General features: G+C 45.2%; 1 protein-coding gene across 4 annotated transcripts in view; it reads right to left on the bottom strand.

Moving 5' to 3' along the window:
- STOX1 (storkhead box 1) overlaps nt 1–20,489 on the bottom strand; it is a 48,284-nt gene that overhangs the window by 18,244 nt on the left and 9,551 nt on the right. The window contains exon 2 of one of the 4 annotated variants that reach the window (XM_057736313.1): nt 952–1,414. The exons of the other annotated variants lie outside the window; for them this stretch is intronic. The gene's annotated coding sequence lies outside the window, so the exon portion shown is untranslated. The remainder of the gene's footprint in view (nt 1–951; nt 1,415–20,489) is intronic. 4 annotated transcript variants of the gene reach the window in all.

A 20,489-nucleotide genomic window follows, 5' to 3' on the forward strand; every position in this document is an offset into this window, starting at 1 on the left:
CATCATAAGGAAGAGGACCCAGACTTGTCCCTGTGGGGCTCGGGGTACCTAAGGCAGCAAGGGATAAGAGAGTCCTGGAACTGGTAGGGCAGACCTGGGCTCAAGTCCTCCACTTCCACTACTGACTGTGTGCCCTCTTCAAGTATTCATTAGTGACTGCTCAACATGAATAACAGTATTTGGTTCAAATATTATTGTGGGAAAACATCCAGAAGTACCTGGAATGAGATCTGACACACATCGGTCCTCCCAATATGAGCACTCTTTAACTTCTCTTTCCAAATGAGGGATATTAAACTTGATCATCCCTCATTCCATGTCATTATTCGTACTTGGAGGGGTTCTTGGAGGGCACTGATTCTGCACGTGGATGGATTTCTTAGCCAATCCTGACTTCCCTTTTCCCAACTTCCATAGCCTATTTGATCAGACAACAGTCCTGACCATGACCTTCTCCCCACCTGGGAGAAAACAATTTATGTAGCTAAGGCCAACTGCAAGCCCTGCTTTCTCCTATTCAGCAATACTTCATTGTGACCCCTTGTGGCAGAAGTTATAGGCTGGCACATTCAACCCACATTCCCAATCATCTTTTCCTTTGCCTTCCTCTAGTCCGGAGGCAGGAAAGCGTATTACATACTCAGTTTCCCAGGCTCAGTTAAAACTAGTGGACATGTGACATCATGGTGGTCAATGAGATAAAGGCAGCCAGCTGCCAGCGCCAGGAGAAGAGCCCTCACAAAGAAATGGCCCTTCCTTCATCTTTTACCTTTTCATTCTTAATTCTTTCTTCCAGCCTGGGTCCTGCAGAAACTGCAGCCACCTTGCAGCCATAAGGCGACAAGCATGATGTCAAAAGACCACCTACTAAGGAAGACAAAGCAGAAAGAAAGAGCCCTGGTGTCTGACAGCCTTGCTGAGCAACTGTGCTGGCCCCGGGGGGCTGCCTACCTCCAAGCTTCTTGTGTTTTTTGTTGTTGTTGTTGTTTTGTTTTTTTATACATTTGTTTATTTATTTATTGGCTGCGTTGGGTCTTCGTTGCTGCACATGGGCTTTCTCTAGTTGCGCTGAGCGGGGGCTGCTCTTTGCTGTGCTGTGCGGGCTTCTCATTGCAGTGGCTCCTCTTGTTGCGGAGCACGGGCTCTAGGCCCGAGAGCTTCAGTAGTTGCAGGCGTGGGCTCAGTACTTGTGGCTCGCGGGTTCTAGAGTGCAGGCTCAGTAGTTATGGTGTACAGACTTGGTTGCTCTGCAGCATGTGGGATCTTCCCGGACCAGGGCTCGAACCCGTGTCCCCTGCACTGGCTGGCGGATTCTTAACCACTGCGCCATCAGGGAAGTCCCCCCAAACTTCTTGTGATGAGACAAGTCTACCCCTTATTTGTTCATGCCATTTCATAGAGGGTTTTCTGTAATCTGCAACAAAACACATCTCTAACCAATATACTTAGCCAAGGGCATTTGACATTCATCTCCTCCTCCTATTTTCTGCTGTGGGCAAAATGTTTGTCTTGCCGAGGGCTTAAGCTTCTGGATCTTATACCAGCCGGATGCTTTTATTTCAACAGCTTAACTGCAGTGATGCTAGAATGTTACACTGATGGATATTTACGGAAAAGGTGTCAGGGCTCCTGCTGCTTCCCCCCATCACATCAAGTCAAGGACATGCCATGAGAAGAAAGACGCAGAAGCTTTAGCTAGTTTTGCTAATTTTTCACTGTTTGGGAAAATCTGTACTATAAAGGTTACAACAGGCACTCTCCTCTAGATGAGAAAGGATATCCTTATTGCATGTAGAAATCACAGAGGGGAAGATAAGAACTGTCACAGCTGTTACAGCTCGATCTCAAAATGGGTATCTACAATTATAGCCCTAAGAATGGAATGCCTTTCAATCTCTCCTGAAGTCTTGTGAAATAGAGCCAGTAAGTCAATATCACCGTTAACATCAATATAAGATTAACTCAAGTTTTAAAGAGGCAAATAATAAATAACCCCCACTTATATGTGAGGGGTGAGTAATCCCTGTCATATGTTTAAGAAAGTTGTCTTCAGTCCTGAAAGAGCCTGGATCCACCCAGGCGCCAGGTCTCTGTGTGGAGGTGGATTAAGCCCAGCACAGGCCTCCTGCTCAAAGAGGACTGGCTTCTGTGGTGCAAAGGCAGCTGGGAGAGGGCTCTACTTTGCAACATGAGATAAACACACACACAATGCTGCCTTTTACCCACCCCCCACCCCCACATTTTACCAAAAAGCATCCTGAACACTGCAGCCTGCCTGCTGCTCTCCTACTGAAGGAGGTGGGGGTTGGGTGACTCGGAATAATCAACAGGATCTGCCCAGAATCCCGGGAGGCTTATCACGGTCCACAGGCGCTTCCCCGTGCCCCCAGCAGGCTACTCTGCACATGTCGGCCACCCTCTCTCCCACCAAACCTGGAAAGCATCATTGAGTTTCTGCATCTCAACACTCTCTTTCACTTCTCCCAGACTGTCTGCTATGCACCAGCTGCTTTCAAGTTGATTACAGACTCTCTTTTGGACTCCTGAAATATTAACTTTTAAAAGATAAAAGCCACTCCAGGGATACAACTCACATAAATGTATTTTACTAAGAAGCACTTCTAGGCTGTTAGAAACTTTAAAAGACATAAACTTTTTGAGATTGTGAATTCCCTTTTCTTTCTTACATCTGGGCAGATGTGGCCTGCACCTCGGGGGACTTCAGCATATTTGTTGAAGTCGTAGGTAAGGTCGTTGCCTTAGGAATGAAATGTAAAGTTCACCACCCTGAGAAATCTTAAAAGAGGCTGTGGGTCTTGCTCACTATCAGTGACTCTGATCTTTACATGTGAGGGTCATCTGGTCACTGCTTCTAGGAACCGACCACCTACTTCACACTAAGCCATCCATTACTGCACCTCTGACCCAAGGTAGCCAGACGGTTTCTCAGATTACGTTCTGGGAGAGTGTGGGTTCGTGCATATGGTGTGGTGAGGCTGTCCAGGCAGACGCCGCTAGGGTCCATCTGCAGAGGTTGTCTGACCCCTCCTTTGCCTTCCACACAGACATGGCCCCCTAACCCCAATCAGAACAAATGCACATGCTCTCTCCTCCTCGCTCTCTGGGTTTCAGCCCAGAAAAGGGGCTCCAAGATATCTTTCAAATACACTTGCTTCCTAGCTTATTGCTTCCCCAGCCCCCTCATCTTCCTTTTTAGGAGTCTAAGACGGATATTCTCTATTTACTCATGAAATATCCCCTCCCCTGAGTGCTACACACAACGTACTCCCACTACCCACACACAGAAGGTTTTCTCAACTCCTGCTCACTCACCAACCCTCTTGCCCAAGCTGCCTCCTCCCTTTCTCGCTGCCACTTCACATTTTAGCTTGGCAGCCCAATGCATGGCGCCAAAGTTCACACGGCAGGAGAGCAAAGCCAATTTTTGTGGAATTGCCTGGAGCAGCACAGACCGCTGGGTCTTGGGAGTCATGCATCCGTCCTGCTCCCAACGTGGCCCAATAGGGCAAACTGTTAGCAAGAAAACCTGTGACTTTGAAGAGTTGGGGCTTTCTGGACAAATTATACTGAAAATTTGGGATCTTCAGCAAGGTTAACTGACAACCGTATTAGTGAGAAGACTCCAGAGAGATTTACCTAACTGATGGTGTGTTTATGTTTCAAGGGAAAATAAGGCCCAAGACCTTGGAGTCATAAAAACTGGAGTCACCAGGGTTGTTCTGGCTCCTGCAAAGATGTGTTTATATTCTAGAAGGTTAGAGGGAGAACCCAGGATCCCTCCATCCTGTCTCTAATGCAACAAAGTTTCTTCTCCCTCTTTCTGGGAGAGAAGGAAGCAGTTGCCTCTTTCTCCTATACATAGCAAGGAAAATTCACTCTTCTCCACCCCTCACCTATGGAGTGTGTGGCTACTCTTGCTGGAGATTTTTCCATCTGGCTTTTACCACATCGCCCTAGCAGTAAGCACTGGGGCAAGAGGTACTGATACGGTTATAATTACTTACATAATACTATTTTTAAATTATTGCATAAACTAACCTGTCTGATCTAGAATCCTTATGTGCACTGAGAATGAAATTAATAAAGATAAACAGTAAAAGCCCAACAGTTCTGGTGTCAAGGATGATGGGATCCTGTGTGTCTCCTGGTTTACTGGGAGAGACAAAGGAGAGCCCTGAGGCTGGTTAGCAGGGTTTAAAGAAGATCCATGGGAACCAGAAGCAGGTCTGTTGAAAGGATTAGGAAATTTGTTAGCCAGGGGTTAGAAGATAGACGTGAAAAACAGCAGCACAATGGCACTTTTGGATTTTGCCCTCTCTTCTCTTCTGGTTGGACCCTGAAATTCTTAAAGATGGACTCTAGGTGGGACAAGAGAAGCTTAGGCTGCTCTCTCCCACAGGGGAGAGGAGAGAGCTAATTAGTTCCACAGCCAGAGCGAGTCTAGGAGGACTGCACAGCTAAGCTACCCAGGACCGCAGGGACGGAGCCTGTATCACGATCTTGAAGACACTTCTCTGCTCCCCTCTGATCCTTAGCTCCTTTTCTACCCTCGCTGATCTTCCTATTTCAGAAGGCACTACATGAGTCCCTTTACACAGGGGGAAAGGGGAGTGGATGAGAGGCTGGCATGATGAGAGCTCTACTAGATACCAGCACCATGCAGCCGTGTGGAGAGGGGACACGGGACATGGGGTAAATGGAGGCACTGAGGAATATAGAGCGAAACCTTGGTGAGTAAGCAGAAAAGTCCTGGAGGCTTCTCACACAGGCCAAAGGGGCAAAAGGAGAGGGCTGGTCTAAAATGCCACACTGCAGCCTGCAGTTTGCCTCCCTTCTGCACTCCCCACAGGTTGCGAGGAAACAGCTTCTCCCTGCAGCTGTGACTTTTACCCCTGTAAATGCTGACTTTAACTGCTAGGAGTTTGTACAAAACTTTGCAGTGGGAAAAAAAAGTTTAAAAACAGCTTTGCATTGTTTTCTGGGCTACTGCATCTGAATGTATGGCAGAAATTGATTTGGATGTTATATGCTTGTCATAAGTGCTTGAGAGGGATCATCTCTGAATCAGAGAAAAATGCAGAAAGAAGTGTTAATGAGATTCCCTTGCTTTTTGCCACCTGCAGCTGAAACAGGTGCCTCTTAATTCAGAGGTTCTGGCAACAAGGAGAAAGGGGCTGGCTTCTTACCACCAAATTGGAGGCCTGAAATCTTAATGGACTCTAGGTATGGCAGACAGAATGAGTCCCTGTACTGGATTTTGGCTACGATGTTTGCCTTAGGAAAGGTAGTATGCCAAGAGAGTAGGAGACGGGAGACAGTTTCCAGATTAAGGTACACTTTAGGAGTTTTTGACATGGTTACTAGATACATGCCTTTTTGAAAAGCGGCTTTTAGGTTTGCTAACGAGCTCCTGTGGAAATCAGATTGCCCATTTGTGCACCACGAAGTTATGGGTCAACTCTACGACTGACCGGTGCAAGGAGCTTTAAAAAGAAGTCCTTGCAAGAAAAGCCCTGCTAGGCTGGCAGCGTTTTAGCTTTGCACAAGAAAGGGGCAGCTATCCTCTCTGCTGCCCAAGCAAGGAAAAGCTGCTGGTTTGGGGGGAAAGTCAGAGGGAATCATAGATTCACAAGGTTTCTCTCAATTCCCTGGGCCAGGCTCACTGAAGCCTGTTGTGGTTTCAAGCTCTGCTAAGCTGAAAACAAGAGTGAGCAGAACTCGCACTCTAACTGCTGAAAGACACCCTTTTGTGGGGCCGTGAACTGTGGAAACAGATCACGAATGCTGCTGGCCCCATCTGCATAGCACACAGGAGCCTGGGGAAAGGGACGTTCTCTGAAGAGGTCACTGCCCATCAGGAAAGCCAGACTCTTTCCCGGCGGGATTCCTAGGGAAGCTGCAAGATGAGGAAGGTCAAATCACAAGCACGGCCCATCCACCCACTCGGAAAGATCTCATTGCTGTTGGCTTTTTGGGTTCGGCCTTTCTGATTTTTGCTATCAGGGCAATTTGTGCCTTTTCTGGTTCGGGCAGAGGTCACTACCAATCAGCTGCTGGTCTGACTCCCCTTTTCCCTCACACCTCAGTAAGGCTGCTTGATTATTCAGTGCAGCCTTCACCACGGAGGGCTGATCCCCTCTCTAGCCTTTTCCCTAGGTCACATCAGGACGGTAAGGGCAGGGACAGTATAGATCCATTTCAAAAATTTTTTTAATTCAAAATTCTGCCCTGACCATTCTCCTGGACATAATGTATCTTCCTCTCTGTCCCCTAACAATAATCCCAGATCAGCTTGCCTGGAAGGGTCTTAGGAGATTTGGATTTAATAAAGTCTGTTTGAATTGTGTGAAAATGTTCTGTGAGGAGGCTTCCTGTCTCTCTAGCTCCCACCCTCCTGGAGGAAAGGTCTAGGTGAGAGGGGAGGATGATGGAAGAAACCAGTGAAGTTACAGTCATGAGACACAATGATTTTGTAACAATGGAGGGAAAGCAAAAAGCAAGGCGCCAGGGAAGGGAAACCTTTAGACCCTGGGAGATGGGGGCCGGGATTAACAATCTCTGTTTTTCAGAATCTGCTCCTGGAACCCTCCTGCCAGAAGGAGGCCACCCCTTGCTGCTCTCTCAGCCAGCTGCCCTTTTCCTAACCGCCCTCCATGCTACCATGAAAAAACTGACCCCTGCCTGACACTGACCACACAGGAGGGGACGGGCCCGGCTCCTGTGTTTCCATGAACACCTCCAGGTGTTGCCTGCACTGCAGGGACAGATGAACTGGTGGCACGAGCAAGCAGACTGCTTGAAGCTGCACGGAGAACTGAACCGACCTGAATTATTTGGGCTGAAGTGCAGAGTCCCCAGACTTATCAACTGGTGGGAGGCCGGAGGCCCCGCTTAGGGATCCTGCCCCTTGTGCTGCCTCACTGATGGACAGGCCCACTTGGCTGCCCCAATAATTGTAAACACTTTGTCCCCAGGGGTGCTGTGTGTGCTTCCTGGGGCTGTATACATGCAAGGCAGGCATTAACTTACCTCTAGTAAAAACACTGACTTACATCTGGAGGTGGTTATCAGAAACTTTCAAGGGTTTAAGGAAATACCCCAGGTAGACCAAGCAGCCCTCAGACACGTACTCTGTGGGATGCTTTCCTCCAATGTGAGTTATTTCATTAGAAAAGTGGTATGAAATGTATCCTCACTTTAGCTGATGTGATTCATGACCCTGCCTCAACCTCAAAGGCATTCAGGGCAGCTTCCACTCATGGGGGCCAGTCATATGGATGGACAGCATTTGCCACAGATTTCTTTCTTGCAGGTCATGGCAAAGTCTGTGCTAAGTATTAATGTATCCAGCTCTACCTGGGTGTGTGTCTCAGGCCAGGTAGGCAAGGTTGGTACAGAAACCTGAGGAAGCCACCACACATTCTAAGGTAGACCTTTATGGTAAATGAGATGCCTTTGACTGACTAAAACCAGGAAGAGCCTTGGAGGCTGAGACTAAGGCCAATACAATGGGACTGACCTCATTCTGCCCTTGGGAGTCCTGCTGGGTAAGTGCTGTTTAGGACAAACCCACTGGATTTAGTCCTAGCTCCCACTGGTCAGATTAAAACGAAATGACCACGATGGAGTGGCATATTATGGGACAATTTACCAGTAGCCAATTATGGAGAAACACAAGAGGTGGAAATGTGGGGTAGAGAGAAACTAGTTTTGTGTTTCTGCAGAGTTGGGGTTTTTTGAATAAATTTGCTGAAAACTTGGGATCCTGGGCTAAGGACAAGTCTTAGAAAATTCATTTGCAACTACATAGATAGTGAACTCCAGATTCACCCAACTCCAGAGGTATGTGTTTATATTTCAAGGGAAAATGAAGCCTAGGACCTTGGAGACATCTCCGGGTCAAAAAGCTGGAGCTTATCTGTCCCTAGAGAGATGTGTTTACATTGCAAAAAGTTAGAGAACCCAGAGTGCTTTGCATCCTGTCTCCAAAAAGCAAAAGTTTTTCTCCTTTCAAGAAAGGAAGGAGGGGCAATTGACTCTCTCCTGTGTATAAGCAGGGAAAATCAATTTTTCTCACTCCCATGCCTATGGAATGTCCAGCCACTTGTGTGGGTGGTTTTTCCAACTGCTTCTCATGGAGTTGCCTTAGGACTGATATAGTTTTGTTTTTGTTTTTGTTTTTGTTTGGGGGGGGGTACACCAAGTTCAATCATCTGGTTTTTTTTTTTTTGTTTTGTTTTTTTTTTAAGTTGGCTATTATTTTTTTTTCTTTTTATTATTTTTTTGGGGGTACACCAAGTTCAATCATCTGTTTTTATACACATATCCCCATATTCCCTCCCTTGGACTGATATAGTTTTTATGTAAGTAACAATCTGGTTGCACTTTGGGATGTCAATGTGAAGAACTCCATGGACCACTTCCTAGCAAAAGAAAGCTGGTGGGAACTATAAAACACTATTCAAAGTCTCTGGAAATTCTTCTAAGGGCATACACCAAACAAGGAAACATTTATTCAAGAAAATCTAGTAAAACTTGGTAAGAGCAATGGGAATCTGTGGCAACTGGACCACCACCTTCTCCCTCCCCCGTGTGTCCCTCCACTTCAGCTCAGTTTGATGAAAGTCCCACTTCAGGCAAGTATGGCCAAGAAGTCAGGGCTCCCTCTCCTCAGCTCCCAATCAAGGTTTACCATATCTTGCTGGAAAGGGCAAGCTGTCAGCATTTTCCATCCCCTCCAACTCCAAGCCAAAGAGGCTAAATTTAAATTCCTGTTGAGTATGGCTGAGAGATTTGGGGTTCCTTCCCCTACCCAGTCTCTACCCTCTCAATCCTGGCTCTGTCCCAGGAGCAGCAGCACAAGAACACTGGGACTCCAACCACCTTCACCCCAGCTCACTCACAGGGCACAGGTTCCACCCTGGGAGAGCAAGCTGGTCTTCTCCTTGTGCCCAGAACCCAGAGCAGCGGTTCAGTTTGGTAAGAGGGGAGAAGCAGTCCAGAAGAAAAACTTCCAAAGCACTCCCCAGAGGAATGGACTTTATTTGAAAAGTGTGTAGGGAAGTTCAAGCCTAAAGGCACTCCTGAAGACAGCTCTTAAGAATAATGAGCTAAACTATAGATCAGCTAGTGCACCACAAAGAACCAGAAAAAGACACAGCTAAGAAGAGTCCTCCTGGGGTCTGAAAAAAACCCTCAAAGACTGACCTCAAAAACAATCCCTGGGCTTCCTAGATAGCGCAGTGGTTGATTCCACCTGCCAATGCACGGGACACGGGTTTGATCCCTGCTCCAGGAAGATCCCGCATACGGATCCAACTCTGTGGCGCACAGGCTTAGCGGAGCAACTAAGCCTGTGTGCCACAGCTATTGAGTCTGCACTTTAGAGCCCGTGAGCCACAGCTGTGGAGCCCGTCTGCCGTAACTACTGAAGCCCATGTGTCTAGAGCCCGTGCTCCGCAACAAGAGAAGCCACGGCAATGAGGAGCCCACGCACCACAATGAAGAGTAGCTTATGCTCGGCGCAACTAGAGAAAGCCCGTGTGCAGCAACGAAGACCCAACACAGCTAATAAAAATAAATAAATAAATAAATAAATTTATTAAAAAAACAAAAAAAAAGCAATCCCTGCCAGAATTTAACTGGTGAGCAAGTTTGCTCCACGGCATTGTTGAAAACAATAGAGAAATCACCTGTTAATTAAAGCCTAATAAGAGTGGTGTAAGGGACTTCCCTGGCAGTCCATGGTTAAGACTCTGCTCTTCCATTGCAGGGGGAATTGGTTGATTCCTAGCTGGAGAACTAAGATCCCACATGCCACGTGGCACAGCCAAAAAAAAAAGAAAAAAAAAAAGTGGTGTAATACCAAATGAAGCAGACATCTTAACTAAGAGATCAGGTAAAAAGACAGAGCTCTGCTAAAACCACTGTCATCCCAGGGTGACTGTGTACGTGACCAAGACTGTGCTCTCTGAGAAGTAATATCAAAGGCTTCATGCTGCAAAGGAAACAGACATCACTAATATAGCCTAGTCAAGTCACAAAAGCAAACACAAGTCCAGGAGAGGGGAAAGAGGAATCTGTATCCTGAGTTGCTATATTACCTAAAAGGTCCAGTGTTCAACATCACAAGACATGCCAAGAACCAGGAACCCGTAACCCATATGCAAGGAAAAAGTAGCAACAGAAACTGCCTGTGAAAGTGACCAGATGTCAAATTAAAGATGTCAAAGCAGCCATTATATGTTCTAAGAACTAAAGGAACCCATGCTTAAAGAAATAAAGGAAAATATGAAGACACTGTCTTGCTGAATAGAGAATATTAATAAAGAGAAACTATAAAAACTAAATGAAAATCCTGGAGCTTAAAAGCACAATAATCAAAATTTTAAGTTCATTAGAGGAGCTCAACAGTAGATTTGAACTGTCAGAAGAATCAGTGAACCTGAAATTAGATCAATAGAGATTACATAAACATTCCTAAAACAGAAAACAAAATGAAGAAAAATGAACAAAGCCTCAGAGGAATGTAAGGCCCCTTTAAAGGCATTAGTCTACATGTAAGGAGGAATACCAGAAGGATAGGAGAGAGAGAAAGGGGCAGAAAAAAAATATTTGAACAGCAGTAAAATCTTCTCAAATCTGCTGAGAAATAATCTATACATCTAAGAAGCTCAAAGAACTTCAAGTAGGATAATTCTACACACAGACACATCAGAAAGAAAACACTGAAAGCCAAAGACAAAAACAAAATCTTTAAAGCAATGAGAAAAAAACAATCCATCACCAGAAACCATAGGCCTGAAAGTAGTGTGATAACATATTTAAAGTGATGAAAGAATAATCTCTTTGACCCAAATACCACATGTGCGCATTCTAGATAAAATTAATAAAGATGTATATTAAAAAACCAACAATGCTCTAATCAAAAGATTTTAAAATTGAATGACTTTTTTTTTTTTTTTTTTTTTTTTATTTTTTGTGGCACACGGGCTTAGCTGCTCCGCGGCATGTGGGATCTTCCTGGAGCAGGGATCGAACCCGTGACCTCTGCATTGGTAGGTGGATTCTTAACCACTGCGCCACCTAGGAAGCCCCGAAATTGAATGACTTTTTACTGCCATAGTTGGAGGACAATTTTACTAGTGAGTTAAGACCCACACGATTAAGTTTACTCATGGCATGATTAAGTTTACTCATGGCACGTTCAAAGGTCCTAGAATGTTGGGGCTCCCTCTTCCATCCTTTTTGCAAGGACGGAGTTCCGTTTGATTTTGTGTGGAAACCTGTTCCTCCTTATATTACGGAAAGATATTTGGTCTTTGTTGCCAGTTCCTGGCACAGAGCTCCTAAAAGCTGTGGCATTTCCTGGGTGATAAAGGTAATTGGCAGGCCGCTAGATAGCCTCAGGATGGAGGCTGGCTGGCAGGAAGACCATGCCTTGACTAGAAGCTTGGAACTTTCAGCCCCGCTCCCCAACCTCTGGGGGGTGGGTAAAGAGCTGGAGACTGCACTGATCACCAATGGCCAATAATTAGACAAATTGTGTCTATGTAAGGAAACCTCCACAAAAACTCCTAAACAGAGTTAAGAGAGCTTCTGGACTGGTGAATACATCACGTGCTCAAGAGGGCCTCAAGCTCTGAACCCCTCTCCTACACCTCCTATGCAACTCTTCCATTTGGCTGTTCCTGCGTTGTGTACTTTATAATAAACTGGTAACAGTAAGTAAAGCACTTTCCTGAGTTCTGAGTTGTTCCAGCAAATGACTGAGTCTGGGGAGGGTGGTAGTGGGAACTCTTGACTTTGTAGGCAAGTTGGACAGAAGTGCTGGTAACCTGGGGACCTAATACTTTCAACTGGCGTCTGAACTGGGGACAGTCTTGTGGGACTGAACACTGAAACCTGTGGAATCTGACACGAACTACCCAGAGCTAATTGGCATTTGCAGAGACTCAGAGAATTAGTAGGTGTCAGGAGGAAAAAACACCTCTCACCCTTCCTGCTTTCCCCTCATACTCTATGCCTGCAACCTGTGTAACTGGAGCTGGCAGTCCGAGTCCTACAGCCCTCCCCCGAGGCCCCCATACGCCAAGAGGCCGAGCAAAACCACATAAACGTCTAAGTATAAACAAGACATCATGGAATCTCAGCTACTGACGAAGTGCCAACTTTAAAATGAGTGTGTAACACAGAAGTGAACACCAAGGGAACTTCTGCAACACAAAACCCACGAGCACTTTCCTTACACTTCAGTTTAGAGAAGTTGAAAAGTTAGTGTCTTAGAAACCCAGTCCATTGTTTCCTAAACATAAATCATTTGAGTCACCTTTGAGATGTGGGACCTATCCACATACATAATATTTATCTCCACAGCAACTGTATTAAAATAATTACTGAGGAAACTTTATGTCCCTACTTTAAGTAGCAAATCAGTACCATTTGTTAAGTAGAAAGTATACCTTAGTTCATTAAAAAAAATGATTAATGTCAAGTTGTGTTATCACCACGAATGCTACACATGCCACACTTTGGGAATCAACGCCCTAAAATAACGCCCTGACCCACTGTGTGGGATGAAAGGGTAAGACCGGAAACAGAAGGCACCGGCTGTGAAGTACCCTGGGTTCAAGAACCAGGCTTCCTTCTGAACAGGCTGTTTTCAGCTTTCTTTCTAAAGGCACAAGTAACCATAACCTCCACAGTGCTTTGATTCAGTTATAACAGAATTCTTTTAAAAAGTTCTTTTTATTACCAGGGCCTTCAACCAGTTAACATAACTATGGGCAACTGCAGGGCTAGACAATTAAGCTTAGTTTTAAAGACAAAACACAGCCCTGGGATTTCTGAAAAGCACCATCACCAAATGCTATTGCTCTCCAGAGACAGACCATTTTATGCGACCCACAATTACCACTGAAAGGGCACACCATTTCTTTATTCTCTTTTCTTAGCGTTGTGGAGAGTCGAATGATGGAAAGTTAAAGAGAAACAGATTCTGACAAAGGCTGTGACAGATAAAAAACAAACATACAAAACTGCTCCTTGCCGGTAATTTTTCAACCTGTATTCCAATAGGAATCAAAATCTGAAGAACAGGGATGAAAGAACAATCAGGAAACAAATTCTAGGGACAAACACACATACCTCGTCCTGTTAAGCTTCCCCCTTGACTAGCGTTTCATTTCTGTGCACGGCCCAGTCAGATGGGAGAGGCCTCACACACCCAAAAACGACATGGGACATGTCTTGAGTGCCCTGGCTCGCCTTAGTCTGACCCTTTTACTTAGACTTAGGTGAAAGGTGGCGGTCAAGCTGGGATGAGCCTGACCTGGCTGAAGTCTGGCCAGAATTAGCACCTTTCCGTTAAGGTCAATTAGCAGGGACTCGAGGGCTCCTTGCCTCGGCCCTGAAAGAGACCTGAGTAGAAAAGTGACAGCTGGGACATCCCTGGTGGTCCACTGGTTAAGACTCTTGCGCTTCCACTTCAGGGGATGCTGGTTCAATCCCTCATCAGGGAACTAAGATCCCGCATGCTGCACAGTGCAGCCAAAAAAAAGTTTTTTAATAAAATTCTCAAAAAAAAAAATAAAGAAAGGAAAAATGACAGATATCTTTTCCAGTGCAGGAAATACTGCTCAGCCTATGATCCCAGGGCAAGGAGACTCATCACCCCTCACTGTGCCCTGCCTGGCACTCAGGTCAGAGCTGGCCTAGCATGGTTCTTGATAAACAACTAACACAAAGGCCTTGATCAATTCCAGGGAGGATGCAGGCAGAAGAGAAGACTTGAGAATATGTCTACCCTCCAATCCCCAAACCCACCCCAGACCTGACACATCAAACTCCCCAACCACCCAAGCCATCACAACAAATGTGTATCTGCTAATGCTCTTAAATCTTAAACTGAGGTCATCTTTTGTTGCCTTTCAAAATATTTTTCCTCTCAGTTGATATGAACTTCCTAACTCTTCCCAAAGGATGTGTCCCTTTTTGATTCCCAGCGCCTCTGTGCCTCTCTAGAATTTAGATGGGTCTTCTGGGGTTTCCATTTTCTACGCTACCTCATGCACCTGCATTGCTTACTCCTTGGTATCGAGAGGGCATTTGGTTTCACAGAAGGCTTTCAAAGACTCCAGAAGCGAAAGGTCAAAATTTACATTTGTAACAGTCAGGCACAAAGAAGATTTAACAGAGAGATATACTGTGTCCATCCATCAGAAGACTCAATACTGGTTAAGATGTGAATACTCCTCAAGTTGATCCATAGATTTAACACGATCCTAATAAAAATCCTAGCAGGATTTTTTTGTTTTTTTGTAGAAATTGACAAGCTGATTCTAAAGTTTACATGGAAAAGCAAAGGATCTAAAATAGCCAAAACAAAAAGAAAGTTGGAAGTGTGACAGTACCTGATTTCAAGATTTACTATATAGCTACAGTAATCAAGACAGTGTAGCACTGGTGAAAGGATAAGCAGATAGATCAAAAGAACAGAATACGGTCCAGAAATAGACCAACACACATGCAGTCAATTGATATGTGACAAAGGGCCAAAGTTATTTAAAGAAGAAAGGACAGGTCTTTTCAATAAATGATTCTTAAAAAATTGGACATACATATGCAAACAATAAATAAATAAGCCTTGACCCATACCTCACACCATATACAAAAATTTACATGAAATGCACCATAAATCTAAATATAAACCTAAAAGTATAAAATTTCTAAAAGAAAACATAGGACAAAAATATTCGTGATTTCAGTTAGGTGAAGATTTCTTAGATAGGTGACAACAAACTCACAATTTTTAAAAATTGATAAATTAGATTTCATTAAAATTAAAAACTTCTTTTCTTCCCAAGACTCTGGTAAAAAGAAATAATAATAATAAAAAGACAAGCTACAGACTGGGAGAAACATTTGCAAAACACATATCTGAAAAAAGATACATGGAAAATGTATGAAGAACTCCTATAATTCAATAAGGGAAAAAAACAAACTTTTTAAATGGGCAGAAGATTTCAACAGACACTTCACTGAAGATACAAATGGCAAAAAAGCACATGAAAAGATGCATTAGGGAAATACAAAGTAAAAACACAATGAGATACCATTATTCACCTATTAGAACAGCCAAAAATAATCAAATCAAATCAAATCCAACATCAAAGCTGAAATAGAATACTCATATGTTGCTGTTGAGAATATAAAATGGTACAGTCACATTGGAAAATAGCCCTCTAAACCCATGCCTAGGTATTTACCCAAGAGAAATGAAAACATACATCCCACACCAAGACCTCTTAGCAAATGTTTCTTGCAGCTTTATTGATAATCACTAAAATCTATAAGCAAACCTTAATGTCCACCATCTAGGTGAATGGATGAACATGTTGTGGAACATTGATGTGACAGCATAATACTCAGCAACAAAAAGGGATAAATTAATGATACACACACTGATGAATCTCAAAAGCATTATCCAAAGTGCAAGAAGCCAGACACAAAAGGCTACACACTGTATGACTCATTTATGACATTCCAGAAAAGGCAAAACTACAGAGACAGAAATCAGATCAGCAGGTGCCAGGAGTCAGGGGTAGAAGGATGGGATTGAATAATTCCATTTGCAATAGTATCAAAAGAATAAAATCCTTAGGAATAAATTTAACTAAGGATGTGAGAGACTTGTACACTGAAAACACCTGATGAAAGATAATAAATAAATAGAAAGGTAGCTTGGTGCTTGTTTACAAAGTGTTTTCACAGGTAGTATCTCATTTGAGCCTGATGCCAACACTGTGAAGTAGAAAGGGCAGGTAGAAGGCTTGCCAACAGACGAGGCGACCAAGGCCCCAAGGGGACTGGATGAGAAGCTGGTCACCCATCTGATTAGTGACAGAGGATTAGATCTTGGATGTCCTGAATGGCCTTTGGGCTCTTTCTACGACCTTACTCAGATGACAGAGTAACCACTTAATGAACACCAACGGTACAAACAGCAGTGGATTCACAGGGGTTATATAACCCCGTCAAAGGCACCGCCAGCTCAGACAACAATCTCTATGGAAGATAATACACACATAAGGTTGGGAAACATCTACAATGTAGCATGTTAAGTAGGATTATGGGGGCTTCCCTGGTGGTGCAGTGGTTAAGAATCCGCCTGGCAATGCAGGAGACTCGGGTTCGATCCCTGGTTCAGGAAGACCCCACATGCCACAGAGCAACTAAGGCCATGCACCACAACTACTGAGCCTGTGCTCTAGAGCCCAAGAGCCACAACTACTGAGCCCACGTGCCACAACCTGAAGCCCACGTGCCAAGAGCCTGTGCTCTGCAACGAGAAGCCACTGCAATGAGGAGCCTGCGCACCGCAACGAAGAGTAGCCCCCACTCACCACAACTAGAGAAAGCCCACGCACAGCAACCAAGACCCAACGCAGCCAAAAATAAATAAAAATTTAAAAATAAAAATAAATAAACAAAATAGGATTATGAAAGTAATCACACACACACATGCACTCTACTGCTTGATACTCTTCAGTGGTCTCAGGTTCAAATCCACATTCCTCAGTATAGCAGTCAAGGTCTGTCACAGGCCAGCCCCTCCCCAGGCCCTTCATGCCACTGCCCACCTCCCGCCCCACGCTCTGGCTGTGCTCAGCTGCTTGTGGTTCCTCATGTGGGCCATGCCCTCCCCCAACCTCAGCTTAAAATGTGCTTCTCATCAAGTTAACATCTACTTATTCTTCCCATCTTAGTTCAGGCATCACTTTCTCCTGGAAACACATGCACGCGCGCACACACACACGCAAGGGACACTTGGTCAGCTGTCCTTCTATTGTTCCATATGATTCTATATCACTTACTTGTCCATCTGACCCCTAGTCTATGAGCTCCTTGAGGTCAGGGCATGAGTCTTTTTCCCTCCGAATCGTGTGTGCACAGGACCAGGCACCAGGTAAAACGTTCCATGCATACCTAACAAATGACTGTGTGAGCAAGGGAGGCCCAGCATGGAGTGCTCCAACAGCCCTGAGACTTCAGACACTTTGCAAAGCGGGATGCTATTAGAGAATCAAGATGTCTGAGAAGGAATAAGGGGAAGGTACAACTTCCCTGACTGTGGAAAATATCTTACGCAACTTTAACGTGCACTTTCACCTGTTCTTCCCTGGGCCTCCTGACACAGGTGACTGGCAGGCTGATCCAGCCCAGGCCAGTGCCAAGCCAGGAGTTGGGAAGCCTGAGCCAGTCAACAAAGCCAAAGTGAGCAGTGGACTGTTCACAGCTGAACACCCAGAGGCCCAGAGAAATGAGGTGACTGACTTAGCAGTAGAGTTAGTTCCAAACTCAGGCATCTGAATCCCAGTTCAGGGCTCTCTCCACAGCACCAGGCACCCTTTGGATCTGAGGTAAGGCTCAAACGGCTGTGGACCTGACCAGCACCAATGGTCTGGCATAGAACACGAAGCACAGGACAAAAGGACAGACAGAGATCTTGAACATAAACATGTGCCAGGCCAGCAATAATCAGCACAGGCCCCAGTGGAGACAGGCTATCGAGAGAATGAGAATCCAGAGACACGTTTTCTTCTCCCTCCATGCCAAAGATTTCCATGTGTTTGTTGTTTTCCTGACTTTGACTCTGGACAAGGCACAGGCTGAGTGCTCTCAGGTGCCTTACCTTCAAAACAACCTGCAAAGCAGCTATTATATCGTCATTTGTACTCATGAAGACACTAGAGCTGAGAGGCGTAACTAGCTCAAGGTCACAGAGCTAGTAAGTGGCATGGCAGGAATTTGAACCTGAGTTTTCTCCACTAACCAAAGTGGCTCTGGGTGATAAGGAAACTTTAAATTACAGCTTTCAGTGACTCTTCAAGTCTCAGTTTTGCTGCCTGCAATTGAAGATAATTTTGCGCTGGTGTTCTTCAGTAGTAATCCATGGGGAGATTCACAGGAGTGTTTAAGAGACTCAATGCACGTTATAACGAAAGAAGGAAGATGTTTTAAAACAAACAAACAGTCTGGAGCTGACCACCAAACTTTCTGAGACATTCACCCCTCAGCCAGCAGCAGAGGTAAGAATGGAAGTGGGTAAAACTCAAGGATGATTCAATAGTCTGCTTTTCCTTGGAGAGCAACAGATGTGTTAAGTACATCCAGGGATGGAGACTCTGCTCATGGCAGACTTGGGAGAAACCAAAGAGCACCCATCTCAGGCACCCGGTAGAGGGAACAGCATGCAAAGACAGCCTATATGAGAGCCTGTTTGTTCAGAACACAGCACCCAGGTCTGGCTGAAGGGAAGTGTGATGGTCAGTCTTACGTGTCAGCCTAGCCAGGCTACAGCCCCCGTTACTCAATCAAATGCTAACCAGGCTTTGCTGTGAAACTATTTTATAGATGTGATTAAAGTCTATAATCAGTTAAATAAATCTGAGAGATTATCCTACATAATCTAGGCTTCGATCAGTTGAAAGGGCTTAAGAACAGAACTGAGGCTCCCCAAGAGAGGAAACTCCACTTACACACAGCAGCCTTGGCTCGTGCCTGAGAGCTCCAGGGTTCCAACCTGCCCTTCATGACGGCCAGACCTATGTATTCTGGACTTGCCTTGCAGCCCCCACAATCATGCAAAGCCAATTACTTGTAATAAATCTCTTAATATACATCTCATACTGGTTATGTTTCTCTGATTGATCCCTGACTGGTATAGGAAGGCAGGCACCTCTCAGAAGGTGGGGAGAGAGGGGGAACTCTACCTGTACCTGGATTAGAGAGCCTTGCAGTACATGTTCAAGGTTCTGGACTTTTCCTGAAAAGATAAGGGGAGAAGCAGAAGGGATTCGAGCAGAAGAGCGAAATCAGATCTGCACTCTAGATGCTGCGAGTCTGTCTACCTGTCGGATGGGGAATGACCTGGAGCGTACAGGACCACACAGGAGGCAGAGCCGCCAAAAGGGAGAAAGCTAGAGCCACAATTCAGGTAGGAAATGGTGAGATCTTGGCCTGACAGTGGAAATGGTGAGAAAGGGGTGGGTTTGAGAGACACTGAGGAGTAAGCCTTATGGAACTTGGTGACCTATTGGCTGGGGATGAGGGAGAGGAAAGAGGACTCCAAGCTGACGTTCTGGTTGATGGCACTTTTCATCCCACTGGACCTCAATGCTACATGGCAGCAACCAGAGGTGTCGTCTCTCATCCACCAGTTGCCAAATCAAAATATGAAGCCAAGGACGCTCATTAACTACCCAGATGCTACATACAGATCATCCAGCTTCTTTAAAAATCCTTGTAACTCTGACATCTCAGTCATCTCAGGGTCAGTCACATAGGTTGCCTTTGCTCTTTCAGACTGAACCCTTCGGTTGCCCCCCTGCACAGAATAAGGTAAAAGGCAACATCTGGCAGAACAAAGCCAGAAAAACATGGCTGGAAAGATCCTGGGTAAGAAGGAGGGAGGTGAAAGCAGGGGCGTGGTCAGAGCAGCTGGTTTTGCCATTTCACAGACCTTGGAGTGGATCAAAGGCCTGGTGGGAATCTGACAGCCTCAAGAGGAGAGTGAGTGCCAGGGCACTGCTGGTGAAAAATACCAGAGCCTTCTCAGGAACCCTGGGAGAACGGGTGGTGAACCGGGAGGAAGACAAGAAACCTAAGCAACACCACCCATGTCACAGCCTTGATTCCATTTCCTGTCTGCAAAATGGGCAGAGTTATTCCAGCTTACCGCCAAACAGAAGTAAAGGGTAATCAAGCTAGAAAGGACTGGAAAAATACCAAGGTCTGTCTGGGAGAAAGAAGAGATGGATCATGGGTATTTGTTTTGGTGACTGGCTAAATGACCTTGTCATGACCATTAGTTTCTCTGCAGTCATGACATTTTAAAAGAGGAAAAGACAGAATTTATAAAACATTCATTAATGGGACTTCCTAGGTAGTACAGTGGTTAAGAACCTGCCTGCCAATGCAGGGGACATGGGTTCGATTACTGCCCCAAGAAGATCCCACATGCCACAGAGCAACTAAGTCCATGCACCACTACTGAGCCTGTGCCCTAAAGCCTGCATGCCACAACTATTGAGCCTGCGCTCTAGAGCCCGAGAGCCACAACTACTGAAGCCCGCGTGCCTAGACCCTGTGCTCCACAACAAGAGAAGCCACTGCAATGAGGAGCCTGCACACCACAATGAAGAGTAGCCCCCGCTCGCCACAACTAGAGAAAACCTGTGTGCAGCAACAAACACCCAATACAGCAAATAAATAAGTAAATAAAGTACATTCAAAAAAAAGTAAAAAAAAAACATTCCTTAATGAGGTTCTGCTTCCAATAACAGTAGACAAGATCCTATTAGACCAACCCTCTTGCAAATAACAACCATAAACTTTGGACAAAATATAAAAGCTTTTACCTGAAGGTCCTGAAAACCAAAGTCAGATAGAAACTGGAGGGGTGGTCC

The sequence above is a fragment of the Hippopotamus amphibius genome, chromosome 5, assembly GCF_030028045.1.
Source record: "Hippopotamus amphibius kiboko isolate mHipAmp2 chromosome 5, mHipAmp2.hap2, whole genome shotgun sequence".
NCBI classification, from domain to species: Eukaryota; Metazoa; Chordata; class Mammalia; order Artiodactyla; family Hippopotamidae; genus Hippopotamus; species Hippopotamus amphibius.